Here is a 14,866-nt window from a genome sequence, read left to right as displayed (position 1 = left end):
CCACATCCTTGCCAAGGATTCCATCCCCATCCCTGGCTTTTTGATTGATGAGTTGCTCACCACCCACCGAAGCCCTTACTGACCTGCATTGTATTCCAGTCTCCTAAGCCTGCAATTTATTTTTATTCTTTCTTACACTTAATTGAATCAGAGTCTCACCCCTCCCTATCTCTGTAAACTCTCCAATCCGACAGCCCCTCCCAAACACTCTACTCCTCCACCTCTGGCCACTTGTGCATCCGCAGTCCATTTGTCCTATTTTTGACAGCCGTGCCTTCAGCCATGGCCACGCTCCTGATTGCCCTCCCGAAGCCCCTCCATCTCCCTCTCCTCCTTTCAGGTGTCAGACGTGGATCATTGGTAGCAGTCTCATCTGTGAGTTAGAAAGCTGTGCATTGAAGTCCAATTCCAGAGACTTGAACACATAATCCAGGCTGACACTGCAGTGCAGGTTAGTAGTGAGGTCGTGGTGCACTGTCGGAAAGTCACGACTGAGGGAGTGTAATACTGTCAGAGGCTCAGTACTGAAGGAGTGCTGCATTGTCGGGCAGTCAGTACCGAGGGAATGTTGCAATGTCGGATGGTCAGGACTGAGGGAGTGCTGCATTGTCGGAGGGTCAGTAATGTGGGAGTTTTGAACTGTGGGGAGAGTCAGTACTGAGGGAGTGTTACACTGTCGGAGGGTCAGGACTGAGGGAGTGCTGCACTGTCGGAGAGTCAGTACGAAGGAAGTACTGCACTGTCGGAGGGTCAGTACTGAGGGAGTTTTGCACTGTCGGATAGTAAGTACTAAGGAAGTGCTGCACTGTCGGAGAGTCAGTACTGAGGGACTGGCATTCTGTTGGATGGTCAGTGCTGCCGGAACTCAGTACTGTTGAGGATCAGTACTGAGGGAGTGCTACACTGTCGGAGGGTTAGTACTGAAGGAGTGCTGCACTGTCGGAGGGTTAGTACTGAGGGAGTGCTGCACTGTCGGAGGGTTAGTACTGAAGGAGTGCTACACTATCGGAGGCTCAGTACTGAGGGAGTTTTGCACTGTCAGAGAGTCAGTACTGAGGAAGTGTTGCACTGTCGGGTGGTCAGTACTGAGGGAGAGGCACTCTGTTGGATGGTCAGTGCTGCGGGAGCTCGGTACTGTTGGAGGGGCAGTACTGTGGGAGTGCTGTACTGTCGGAGGTGCCAACAGTAGGATACGTTAAATCGAGGGCCCATCTACCCTCTCAGGTAGATGTAAAAGTTCCCATAGCAATATTCGAAAAAGTGCAGGGGAGTTCTTTCCGGTGTCCTGGCAAATATTTATCCCTCAACCAACATTACTGGAGCTGCTTTTCTGGCCATTTATCTCATTGCAGTATGTGGGATGTTGATTTGTGCCAATTGGCTGTCACGTTTCCTACATTACTACAGTGACTACACTTCACAATGTACTTCATTGCCTGTTTTGGGACGTCCTGAGGCCTTGAAAGGCGCTATATGAATGCAAGTTCTTTCCTTCTTTCAGACCTTTCATGAAACCTATTTCTTGCTTCAAGCTTTTGTCATCCCTCCTAATATCTCCTTCTTTAGCTGAGGGTCCATTTTTATCCTTCAGACATCGAAATTCTACACTTGAAAACCAATCTTATCCCCTCCGACACTCCATTTACTTCTCCTCCTTTTACACCCTCCTTAATCCCACTCTTTGACCAAGGTTTTCACCAGTCCTCCTGATATCTTCTTACTCCTTTCACTTCACCGTGAATCCCCTTGGGAATGGTTATTAAACAAAAGGCGGACTGTGAATTATTTTTTTTGTATTCGTTCGTGGGATGTGGGCGTCGCTGGAAAGGCCAGCATTTATTGCCCATCTCTAATTGCCCTTGAGAAAATGGTGGTGAGCCGCCTTCTTGAACCGCTGCAGTCCGTGTGGTGAAAGTTCTCACTCCATTTACTTCTCCTCCTTTTACACCCTCCTTAATCCCACTCTTTGACCAAGGTTTTCACCAGTCCTCCTGATATCTTCTTACTCCTTTCACTTCACCGTGAATCCCCTTGGGAATGGTTATTAAACAAAAGGCGGACTGTGAATTATTTTTTTTGTATTCGTTCGTGGGATGTGGGCGTCGCTGGAAAGGCCAGCATTTATTGCCCATCTCTAATTGCCCTTGAGAAAATGGTGGTGAGCCGCCTTCTTGAACCGCTGCAGTCCGTGTGGTGAAAGTTTGGGAGTTTCAGGATTTTGACCCAGCGACGATGAAGGAACGGCGATATATTTCCAAGTCGGGATGGTGTGTGACTTGGAGGGGAACGTGCAGGTGGTGTTGTTCCCATGTACCTGCTGCTCTTGTCCTTCCAGGAGGTAGAGGTCGTGGGTTTGGGAGGTGCTGTTGAAGAAGCCTTGGCGAGTTGCTGCAATGCATCCTGTGGATGGTACACACTGCAGCCACAGTGCGCCGATGGTGAAGGGAGTGAATGTTTAGGGTGGTGGATGGGGTGCCAATCAAGCGGGCTGCTTTATCTTGGATGATGTCGAGCTTCTTGAGTGTTTTGGAGATGCACTCATCCAAGCAAGTGGAGAGTATTCCATCACACTCCTGACTTGTGCATTGTAGATGGTGGAATGGCTTTGGGGAGTCAGGAGGTGAGTCACTCGACGCAAAATACCCAGCCTCTGACCTGCTCTCGTAGCCATAGTATTTATATGGCTGGTCCAGTTAAGTTTCTGGTCAATGGTGACCCCCAGGATGTTGATGGTGGGGGATTCGGCGATGGTAATGCCGTTGAATTTCAAGGAGAGGTGGTTAGACTCTCTCTTGTTGGAGATGGTCATTGCCTGGCACTTATCTGGCGCGAATGTTACTTGCCACTGATGAGCCCAAGCCTGGATGTTGTCCAGGTCTTGCTGCATGCGGGCTCGGACTGCTTCATTATTTGAGGGGTTGCGACGGGAACTGAACACTGTGCAATCTTCAGCGAACATCCCCATTTCTGACCTTATGATGGAGGGAAGGTCATTGATGAAGCAGCTGAAGATGGTTGGGCCGAGGACACTGCCCTGAGGAACTCCTGCAGCAAGGTCCTGGGTCGAGATGATTGGCCTCCAACAACCACTACCATCTTCCTTTGTGCTAGGTATGACACCAGTCACTGGAGAGTTTTCCCCCTGACTCCCATTGACTTCAATTTTACTCGGGTTCCTTGGTGCCACACTCGGTCAAATGCTGCCTTGATGTCAAGGGCAGTCACTCTCACCTCACCTCTGGATTTCAGCTCTTTTGTCCATGTTTGGACCAAGGCTGTAATGTGGTCTGGAGCCGAGTGGTCCTGGCGGAACCCAAACTGAGCATCGGTGAGCAGGTTATTGGTGAGTAAGTGTCACTTGATAGCACTGTCGACGACACCTTCCATCACTTTGCTGATGATTGAGAGCAGACTGATCGGGCGGTAATTGGCCGGATTGGATTTGTCCTGCTCTTTGTGTATGAGATTTTTGGACTGGTATATAATGTGTATCTCAGTCTGCACTAAAAGAATTGATACTCTATCTTTAAATCTCATTCTACGAGTACATTCTGAACAGATATCTAATTTCTTTCTCTGGTTTACTATCTTTCAATATTTCTCACTCTGATACTCTACCTGAGTTTTGGACTTTTGTGCAATTTGTGTCATATGATACACATTTCGAATGGATATTGCATGTATTAAAGTCATGTGTCTGAGAGTTCTGGGCCAGTATTCAGTTTGAATCTCGGGGTACATTATTGGGATTCATTCTGTACCTTTGAATCGGGTACCATGTGTGATTTCGATCTGGTATTTAATTCGTAGCTAATGTTGCTCTATTGTGAGATTGACACAGTGCCTTTCACTCTGAGCGTGTGATTTTGGACTGGGATTTTTGTATCTACCTGTCAGCGGGACTGAGTTAGGGGGAAATGGAACAGTGTCTGCCTCACCTGCTCTGCTTGACTGTTGGATTGAAAATGTGTCTCTGGAAATTGTGATCAGTGTGGGACTGACTACTTCTGCTGTCTGAGACTGTGGAACTGATGACCTGTCTGTGTCTCTGTGGTCTGTGAGTGATAATATACCTACTGTGTGTGAGAAGGAGCTGGCTGTACTGTTCCTTCTGCCTCGGGTGGAGGAAGCATCACATTTATTCTGGATCGTTCAAGGGTTTGCCTGTAGAAAGAAAATTATCTCTTGTTACTCAGGAACATGTGAGGTAGAAAATACAGAAGTGATCAGTTTAATATCTCTGTTCATGATCATTTTGAATATCCACAAATGAAATCCAGTGATACAAACAGTGTCAGTGTCTGACTCCACTGCAGTACTTCAGCACTCAGCTTCTGCATACCAGGTGTGTTGGGCTGTTTTACAACAATTTAATGACATCCAGACACGGCCCAACCCCTGCACTGATCCATGAATGGGACTACCCGATGGGGCATGGACCTTTGTACTGGTCAGGTTTCTAATCTCCTCTCCCATGGGACTAACCGTTCAACCGAAACCAAACAGCCGCTGTTTAAAATGTGACCTTCACATTTCTCACCTGATGCCTGCAATAGATGCTCTTTGTATAACTCCCCACATCCTTACTGTCCGGCTCTGTTTCCACTCTTCACTGTCCAATCACAATAAATAGGGTGAGGCTGGAACTAAACCAGGGCCATTCATTACTGGTTTGGGTAGAGAAAGCAGCAATTATTTTAACAGCAGGTTCTTCCCATTCTCTCTCCCTTCCCTTGGACACACCCTGTCCACACACAGCCCGAGAATGACCTCTCCCTTCCCCCCTCTCACTCCATGTTCCGGGACCAGTTCCTGATCCACTCCGCCTCTTACAATCAGCCCCCCGGACTCCCTCTGAACTTCCCCCGGACTCAATGCCGATCTCTGAGCCCATCTGCGGACACGGTCCCGAAGCGATGATCTGTTGTAACGAGGCTGCTCTTTGCTCCCTTCCCCCGGGGGCCGTGATCTCTCCATTCCCGGCTGTTTCAAACCATCTTCTTCCACTCACTGAGGGAATGGCGCCCACAATTCCCAATCCAAAAATCGATGGAAACTTTCCCCAATTGGAATTTTTCGAAGTCTGAGCAAAGGAAGTGGGGCTGGGGGAAAGGTCAGAGGGAATGGGGTCCACAGGCAGTGCAGGAACAGGTACCAGAATGGGAAACAGATGGGATTCCACCAGTGCCCAACGCTGGAATCCAGACTGACTTTACAATCTCCAACTATTAAACTAGATGTTTCCATCCCTGCTGTTTCTCTCGGGGTCTTTTGATGGTAAAGAGCCTTTCAGAGATAAAGTGAGCGGCTGTGAAATCAGCCAATGGATTCTCTTCATTAATGGCCCCTATAATGTGTGACTGAGAGAGGATTTCTCAAACCAATCCTGGAGAAACATGGGAGGAAAGTGGGAGTCGGTGTATTTGCTGGGACCGTGTAGGGTTAATATCAGACAGCAACAGTCGCAGATTAATTTAACCGGAGTGAAACTGTAGATCACTGAGAGTAATATCGAACAGCCCTGAGCTGTAAAACTGCAGATAGTACAACAGGCATTAGAGGGTTAAATGTGGCCCATTGTTTCTGTCCCTCTCTGTACTGTCCCTGAGTGTGGGATTAATAGTGTGTCTGACCTTTGTACAATATCAGTGAGAGATGGGATTGCATCTTCTGTCTCTCCAACGCGATCTTTCTGGATAAAACGGCACTTTACCGGTCAGTCTGGAACTAATACTGTTAACGTCTGTCTGTCACTATGTCTCACCGCTCTCTCTGTCTCTCTCACCGTGTCTGCCTCCCTCTCTCTCTCTGGTGCTGTATATGAAGGTGGATACAGCTATTGAGCGTGATTTGGACACAGATAGGGAGTGTAAGACTGATACTGTCTCTCTCTCTCTCTCTATTGCTGGACATGAAAGTGGGATACTGTCTGATATAAAATAGAGAGAATGAGATGTCCGGGCCGGGCCTCACTGTAACTGGGGATGTGTTCGGCTCCAGTCCCAGTTCATGGTCATAATCTTTTCACAGTTTCAGGGCGAGAGTCTCTGTGAGACGGTAACACTGGCGGAGAAACTCCGCGACATAACTCAAACCCAACACACGAGATTCTCCAAATAAGCTGGATTAAGGTGTTTGTAAAACGCTGAACCCGTCTGGGAGGGGATGTGTGGGGAGATAGAACAGGGAAACACACTGAAATGGAGGAGCCGAGTTGACTTGTTATTGAATGGACTGTATTTAGGCAGGAATATTAACGATTTCTCATTGTAACGGGGCTTATTTGAAAGCTTCGGGTTTTGGGAACCCTAAAATATGAAGCCCGGGTCTGTCAGGGTTTGTGCGGAGCGCTGAGGTTCGGTTCTATTATCGATAAACGGTTTGAAACTGTCGGTTGGAGAGAACTAGAGGTGGAGTTGGAAGATCAGAGGCCGCTCTCCGCTCTTTCACTCTGACTGTCTCCTCCCCTCCCGATTTCTCTGCTTAATCCCCCATATGGAACCAAAGCGGGTCGGTGGACTCGAAACACGGTTTACTCGTTAACAGGTCGAAAGGCGAGTAATGTTCCTGATCTCCTGGGCACCAGGCAATTCACTGTTATTTGTTTCTGTACAGAGTTACATTTCAGTGATTCCCCAGTGAGTTTGATGCGTTCTGTAAATAATCCACAAAATAGAACAGAAACGGAGCGAAGCGCTGAATTCCACAGATGTAGAAAGGTTAGTCGAGCAGTTCTGGTGAATCTTTACGAGCCCAGCATGGCAAGTAGTTTAAATAAATACAAGAAATCTGGTGATGTGAGGGCTGGGGTATGTCAGTCACCGTTTAAAATACCGGACTGTGGTCACTGCCCCGACTCCAGTCCCATTAATACCTCATCTCGTCCACAACGAGACAAAAGCAGCTCAAAGCCACACTGGTAGCATGATATCAGCGTCTCCCTTCAGACAGTAACCAGCCCTTTCACAGATACAGAGTGTGGCTCTGAAAGGAGCCTTTACATCGAATTACATTGAAACTACAGCACAGAAACAGGCCATTCGGCCCAACTAGTCTATGCCGGCGTTTCTGCTGCTCATGAGCCTCCTCCTTCCTTACTTCATCTAACCCTATCGGCATATCCTTCTATTCCTTTCTCCCTCATGTGCTGATCTATCTTCCCCTTAAATGCCTCTCTGTTATTTGCCTCAGCTACTCCTCATAGTTGCAAGTTCCACATTCCAACCACTCTCTGGGTAAAGAAATTTCTCCTGAATTCCCTATTTGATTTATTAGCGACTATTTTATATTTATTACCTGAAGTTTTGGACTCCCCACAAGTGGAAACATTTTCTCTACATCTATCCTAACAGAGCCTATCATTATCTTAAAAACCTCGATCAGATCAAACCTCAGCCTTCTCTTTTCGAGTGAAACGAGACCCAGTCTGTTCAGTATTTCCTGATAAGAATATCCTCTCATTTCTGGTATCATCCTTGTGAATCTTGTTTGCACCTTCTCCAATGCCCCTATGTCTATAATATGGAGACGAGACCTGTTCGCAGTATTCCAAGTCTGGTCTAAACAAGGTTCTATACAAGTTTAACATAACTTCTTTGCTTTTCAACTCTATCCCTCTAGAAATGAATCCTAGTGTTTGATTTGTCTTTTTATGACCTGATTAACCTGGGTCGCTACTTTTGGTAATTTGTGTATCTGTACCACTAGATCCCTTTGCTCCACTATCCCGTTTAGACTCTTATTATCCAAGCAGTGTGTGACCTCCTGATTGTTCATTCTGCAAGTTTATTAATGTCCTCTTGCATTTTGATGCATTCTTCCTTTGTATTAACTAAATCCCCCAATTTCGTGTCGTCCACAAATTTTGGAATTGTACTTCCGATTCCCGAATCCAAATCGTTGATGTAAATTGTGAAGAACAGTGGTCCCAGCAACTGGAACTCCACTTCCCACCTTTTGCCAGTCTGAGTAGCGACCCTTAACCTCTATTCTCGGCTTTCAGTTTTGCAGCCAACTTCCTATCCATTCTGCCACCTGACCCTCACTCCACGTGCTCTGAACTTAGCCATGAGTCTACAATGTGGTACATTATAGAAGGCCTTCGGAAAATCCAAGTATATCACATCTACTGCATTAAACTTGTCTACACTTTCTGTTCCTTCTTCAAAGATTTCAATAAGATTGGTCCTGTCCTTAGGGTTATCAGATTAAGCCTTGGCCGGTTAACTTGCTCTTGGAGCTCACAATGCTGGTTTTCTTCGGCAGCAGCACGGCCTGGATTTCAGACAACACCCTGAGCGATGGTCACCCGTCCCAGCAGCTTGTTGAGCTCCTCGTCGTTACGGATGGCCAGCTGCAGGTGTCTGGGGATGATGCGGGTCTTCTTGTTGTCCCGGGCCGCGTTACCGGCCAGCTCGAGGATTTCAGCCGTCAGATACTCGATGCACAGCAGCCAGATAGACCGGGGCTCCGGCAAGCACATGTTCAGCATAGTTCCCCTTTCGCAGGAGCCTGTGAACACGGCTAACAGGGAACTGCAGTCCGCCCCGGGATGAGCGAGACTTGGCCTTGGACAGAGCTTTACCGCCGGTTTTTCCTCTTCCAGACATTTCCACAATCTCACAAACACTTTCACAAAGAATGAAGAAATCCTCCCGCACTCGCCCTTCTTATACCTTCTGGAGGAGTACAGTGGGGGCACTTGTGATGGGTCTCTCTCAGAGTGTCTACATTGCCCGCTCACCCTCACAGATATTCTATCTTTGAACTGCTGTAATATTGACCATTAGTAATATTGCTGATCCTCCTTCTTTCCCTATTTCCATGTCCTTTCTAAAGATCTTATAGACTTGAATATTAAGCTGCCATTCCTGCCCAGTTCGTCGTCAGGTCTCTGTCATGATTTAATGGAAGTATTTAGCTTTACTCAATGGCTGATGTGAGCTGTGGTAAAATGTATTTCCAGCTGGTCAAGTATTGCAGGTATCGACTATCTCTGCAGTCCGATGTAAGGTGGAGAATTACTGGCTGGTGTGGAATTTCCATTGATTGGGGGTTAGCGAAATCGACTGGGCGGAAACGGGAACTGCAACAGAGCGAGAAAGGATCCGTCAGAAACCAGTTAAAATGAAGAACAAAATCCAACAGCCTGCAGTGTCTGTTCAGGATCTGATGTTTGGGAAATATTGTATTTTCGATTATTTTCAGCGATGGTGGTATAGTGGTGAGCATAGCTGCCTTCCAAGCAGTTGGTCCGGGTTCGACGCCCGGCCATCGCAATTAAGTGTTCTTATTGGTTTATTTCCATCAGAAACTCTTAAGTTTGCAATCGAATTTGATGCAGTTCAGTTAGATATTGTTTCCGAAACATCATCGGGTGTAATTATAGTCAAATGTTTTCAACCTTCATTTCTTTTCCCGACAGAAGGAAAAGAGGAAAAACATGCTGGAAATATTGAGTTACCAAGGGTCGAATGAGAGTGAGGAAGGGAAATGATATGTTAGCCTTTATTGTAAGGGTGTTGTAATATAAGAGTAAGGAGGTCTTGCTGCAATTGGAGTACGAGGAGATATTGTGTAAAATTGGCTAATATTCGGTGGAGTTTAGAAGAATGAGAGGTGATCGCATTGAAATGTATAAAATTCTTAGACGGCTTGAGAGGGTAGATGCTGAGAGTCTGATTCCCCTGGCTGGAGAGTCAAGAACTAGAGCTCATAGTCTCAAGATAAGGGGTCGGCCATTTCGGACCGACATGAGGAAACATTTCTTCACTCAAAGGATCGTGAATCTTTGGAATTCTCTGCACCCCAGAGAGCTGTGGATGCTCAGTCGTTGATTTATATTCACAACTGGTTTGGGGAGAGAAAGCAGCAATGATTTTAATAGCAGGTTCTTCCCATTCTCTCTCGCTTCCCCTGGACACACCCTGTCCACACACAGCCCGAGAATGACCTCTCCCTTCCCCCTCTCACTCCATGTTCAGGGACTAGTTCTTGATCCACTCCGCCTCTTACAAACATCCCCCGGACTCCCCCTGAACTTCCCCCCGACTCAATGCCGATCTCTGAGCCCATCTGCGGACACGGTCCCGAAGCGATGAGCTGCTGAAACGAGGCTGCTCTTTGCTCCCTTCCGCCGGTGGCCGTGATCTCTCCATTCCCGGCAGTTTTAAACCATCTTCTTCCGCTCACTGAGGGAATGGCGCCCACAATTCCCAATCCAAAAATCGATGGAAACTTTCCCCAAGTGGAATTTTTCCGAGTCTGAGCAAAGGAAGTGGGGCTGGGGGAGAGGTCAGAGGGAATGGGGTCCACAGGCAGTTCAGGAACAGGCACCAGAATGGGAAACAGATGGGATTCCACCAGTGCCTAACGCTGGAATCCAGACTGACTTTACAATCTCCAACTATTAAAGTACATGTTTCCATCCCTGCTGTTTCTCTCGGGGTCTTTTCATGGTGAAGAGCCTTTCAGAGATAAAGTGAGCGGCTATGAAATCAGCCAAATGATTCTCTTCATTAATGGCCCCTATAATGTGTGACTGAGAGAGGATTTCTCAAACCAATCCTGGAGAAACATGGGAGGAAAGTGGGAGTCGGTGTATTTGCTGGGACCGTGTAGGGTTAATATCAGGCAGCAACAGTCGCAGATTAATTTAACCGGAGTGAAACTGTAGATCACTGAGAGTAATATCGAACAGCCCTGAGCTGTAAAACTGCAGATAGTACAACAGGCATTAGAGGGTTAAATGTGGCCCATTGTTTCTGTCCCTCTCTGTACTGTCCCTGAGTGTGGGATTAATAGTGTTTCTGACCCTTGTACAATATCAGTGAGAGATGAGATGGCATCTTCTGTCTCTCCAACGCGATCTTTCTGGATAAAACGGCACTTTACCGGTCAGTCTGGAATTAATACTGTTAACGTCTGTCTGTCACTGTGTCTCACCGCTCTCTCTGTCTCTCTCACCGTGTCTGCCTCCCTCTCTCTCTCTCTGGTGCTGTATATGAAGGTGGATACTGCTATTGAGCGTGATTTGGACACAGATAGGGAGTTTAAGACTGATACTGTCTCTCTCTCTCTATTGCTGGACATGAAAGTGGGATACTGTCTGATATAAAATTGAGAGAATGAGATGTCCGGGCCGGGCCTCACTGTAACTGGGGATGTGTTCGGCTCCAGTCCCAGTTCATGGTCATAATCTTTTCACAGATTCAGGGCGAGAGTCTCTGTGAGACGGTAACACTGGCGGAGAATCTCCGCGTCATAACTCAAACCCCAACACATGAGATTCTCCAAATAAGCTGGAATAAGGTGTTTGTAAAACGCTGAACCCGTCTGGGAGGGGATGTGTGGGGAGATGGAACAGGGAAACAGACTGAAATGGAGGAGCCGAGTTGACTTGTTATTGAATGGACTGTATTTAGTCAGGAATATTAACGATTTTTCATTGTAACGGGGCTTATTTGAAAGCTTCGGGTTTTGGGAACCCTTGAATATGAAGCCCGGGTCTGTCAGGGTTTGTGCGGAGCGCTGAGGTTCGGTTCTATTATCGATAAACGGTTTGAAACTGTCGGATGGAGAGAACTGGAGATGGAGCTGGAAGATCAGAGGCCGCTCTCCGCTCTGTCACTCTGACTGTCTCCTCCCCTCCCGATTTCTCTGTTTAATCCCCCATATGGAACCAAAGCGGGTCGGTGGACTCTAAACACGGTTTACTCGTTAACAGGACGAAAGGCGAGTAATGTTCCTGATCTCCTGGGCACCAGGCAATTCACTGTTATTTGTTTCTGTACAGAGTTACATTTCAGTGATTCCCCAGTGAGTTTGATGCGTTATGTAAATAATCCAACAAAATAGAACAGAAATGGAGCGAAGCGCTGAATTCCACAGATGTAGAAAGGTTAGTCAAGCAGTTCTGGTGATTCTTTACGAGCCCAGCATGGCAAGTAGTTTAAATAAATACAAGAAATCTGGTGATGTGTGGGCTGGGGTCAAAAAGTCACCGTTTAAAGTGCCGGACCGTGGTCACTGCCCCGACTCCAGTCCCATTAATACCTCATCTCCTCCACAACGAGACAAAAGCAGCTCAGAGCCACACTGGTAGCGTGATATCAGCGTCTCCCTTCAGACAGTAACCAGCCCTTTCACAGATACAGAGGGTGGCTCTGAAAGGAGCCTTTACATCGAGTTACATTGAACCTACAGCACAGAAACAGGCCATTCGGCCCAACTAGTCTATGCCGGCGTTTATGCTGCTCATGAGCCTCCTCCTTCCTTACTTCATCTAACCCTATCGGCATATCCTTCTATTCCTTTCTCCCTCATGTGCTGATCTATCTTCCCCTTAAATGTCCCTCTGTTATTTGCCTCAGATACAACCTCGTAGTTGCAAGTTCCACATTCTAACCACTCTCTGGGTAAAGCAATTTCTCCTGAATTCCCTATTTGATTTATTAGTGAATATTTTATATTTATTACCTAAAGTTTTGGACTCCCCACAAGTGTAAACATTTTCTCTACATCTATCCGAACAAACCCTATCATTATCTTAAAAACCTCGATCAGATCAACCCTCAGCCTTCTCTTTTCTTCTGAAACGAGACCCAGTCTGTTCAGTCTTTCCTGATAAGAATATCCTCTCATTTCTGGTATCATCCTTGTGAATCTTGTTTGCACCTTCTCCAATGCCCCGATGTCTATAATATGGAGACGAGACCTGTTCGCAGTATTCCAAGTCTGGTCTAAACAAGGTTCTATACAAGTTTAACATAACTTCTTTGCTTTTCAACTCTATCCCTCTAGAAATGAATCATAGTGTTGGATTTGTCTTTTCATGACCTGATTAACCTGGGTCGTTACTTTTAGTAATTTGTGTATCTGTCCCACTAGATCCCTTTGCTCCTCTATCCCGTTTAGACTCTTATTTTCCAAGCAATGTGTGACCTCCTGATTCTTCATTCTGCAAGTTTATTAATGGCCTCTTGCATTGTGATGCTTTCTTCCTTTGTATTAACTAAATCCCCCAATTTGGTGTCGTGCACAAATTTTGGAATTGTACTTCCGATTCCCGAATCCAAATCGTTCATGTAAATTGTGAAGAACAGTGGTCCCATCACCTGGAACTCCACTTCCCACGTTTTGCCACTCTGAGGAGCGACCCGTAACCTCTATTCTCGGCTTTCAATTTTGTACCCAACTTACTGTTCATTCTGCCACCTGACCTGACTCCACGTGCTCTGAACTTAGCCATGAGTCTACAATGTGGTACATTATAGAAGGCCTTCGGAAAACCAAAGTATATCACATCTACTGCATTAAACTTGTCTACACTTTCTGTTCCTTCTTCAAAGATTTCAATAAGGTTGGTCCTGTCCTTTGGGTTATCAGATTAAGCCTTGGCCGGTTTACTTGCTCTTGGAGCTTACAATGCTGGTTTTCTTCGGCATCAGCACGGCCTGGATATCAGACAACACCCTGAGCGATGGTCACACGTCCCAGCAGCTTGTTGAGCTCCTCGTCGTTGCGGATGGCCAGCTGCACAGGTGTCTGGGGATAATGCGGGTCTTCTTGTTTCTCCCGGGCCGCGTTGCCGGGCAGCTCGAGGATTTCAGCCGTCAGATACTTGATGCACAGCAGCCAGATAGACCGGGGCTCCGGCACCCACACGTTCAGCATAGTTCCCCTTTCTCAGGAGCCTGTGAACACGGCAAACAGGGAACTGCAGTCCGGCCTGGGATGAGAGAGACTTGGCCTTGGACAGAGCTTTACCGCCGGTTTTTCCTCTTCCAGACATTTCCACAATCTCACAAACACTTTCACAAAGAATGAAGAAATCCTCCCGCACTCGCCCTTCTTATACCTTCTGGAGGAGTACAGTGGGGGCAGTTGTGATGGGTCTCTCTCAGAGTGTTTACACTGCCCACTCACCCTCACTGATATTCTATCTTTGAACTGCTGTAATATTGACATTCAGTAATATTGCTGCTCCTCCTCCTTTCCCTATTTCCCTGTCCTTTCTAAAGATCTTATAGACTTGAATATTAAGCTGCCATTCCTGCCCAGTTGGTTGTCAGGTCTCTGATTTAATGGAATTATTTAACTTTACTCAAAGGCTGATGTGAGCTGTGGTAATATGTATTTCCAGCTGGTCAAGTATTGCAGGTATCGACTGTCTCTTCAGTCCGATATCAGGTGAAGAATTACTGGCTGGTGTGGAATTTCCATTGATTGGGGGTTGGTGAAATCTACTGGGCGGAAACAGGAACTGCAACAGAGCGAGAAAGGATCCGTCAGAAACCAGTTCAAATGAAGAACAAAATCCAACAGCCTGCAGTGTCTGTTCAGGATCTGATGTTTGGGAACTATTTTATTGTTGATTATTTTCAGCGATGGTGGTATAGTGGTGAGCATAGCTGCCTTCCAAGCAGTTGACCCGGGTTCGATTCCCGGCCATCGCAATTAAGTGTGCTTATTAGTTTATTTCCATCAGGAACTCTTAAGTTTACAATCGAATTTGATGCAGTTCATAATCGAGTGTAATTATAGTAAAATGTTATCAACCTTCATTTCTTTTCCCAATCGAAGGAAAAGAGGAAAAACATGCTGGAAATACTGAGTTACCAAGGGTCTAATAAGAGTGAGGAAGGGACATGATCTGTTAGCCTTTATTGGAAGGGTGTTGGAATATAAGAGTAAGGAGGTCTTGCTGCAATTGTAGTATGAGGAAATATTGTGCAAAATTGGCCAATATTGGTTGGAGTTTAGAAGAATGAGAGTTGATCGCATTGAAATGTATAAAATTCTTAGACGGCTTGACAGGGTAGATGCTGAGAGTCTGATTTCTCTGGCTGGAGAGTCAAGAACTAGA

The 14,866-nt window shown here is 46.5% G+C and overlaps 2 non-coding genes across 2 annotated transcripts; both read left to right on the top strand.

Moving 5' to 3' along the window:
• The first annotated feature begins 9,206 nt into the window (after positions 1 to 9,206).
• trnag-ucc (transfer RNA glycine (anticodon UCC)) lies at positions 9,207 to 9,278 on the top strand. The gene has a single exon. It is a non-coding gene; the product is annotated as a tRNA-Gly (tRNA).
• Positions 9,279 to 14,384: 5,106 nt separating this feature from the next.
• Positions 14,385 to 14,456, top strand: trnag-ucc (transfer RNA glycine (anticodon UCC)). Its single transcript has one exon. It is a non-coding gene; the product is annotated as a tRNA-Gly (tRNA).
• The last annotated feature ends 410 nt before the right edge of the window (positions 14,457 to 14,866 follow it).

This window comes from Heptranchias perlo, unplaced genomic scaffold (genome assembly GCF_035084215.1).
Source record: "Heptranchias perlo isolate sHepPer1 unplaced genomic scaffold, sHepPer1.hap1 HAP1_SCAFFOLD_55, whole genome shotgun sequence".
Lineage (NCBI taxonomy): Eukaryota > Metazoa > Chordata > Chondrichthyes > Hexanchiformes > Hexanchidae > Heptranchias > Heptranchias perlo.
The sequence above is the reverse complement of the archived record's forward strand: the minus strand, read 5'-3'. Positions and strand labels throughout refer to the sequence as shown.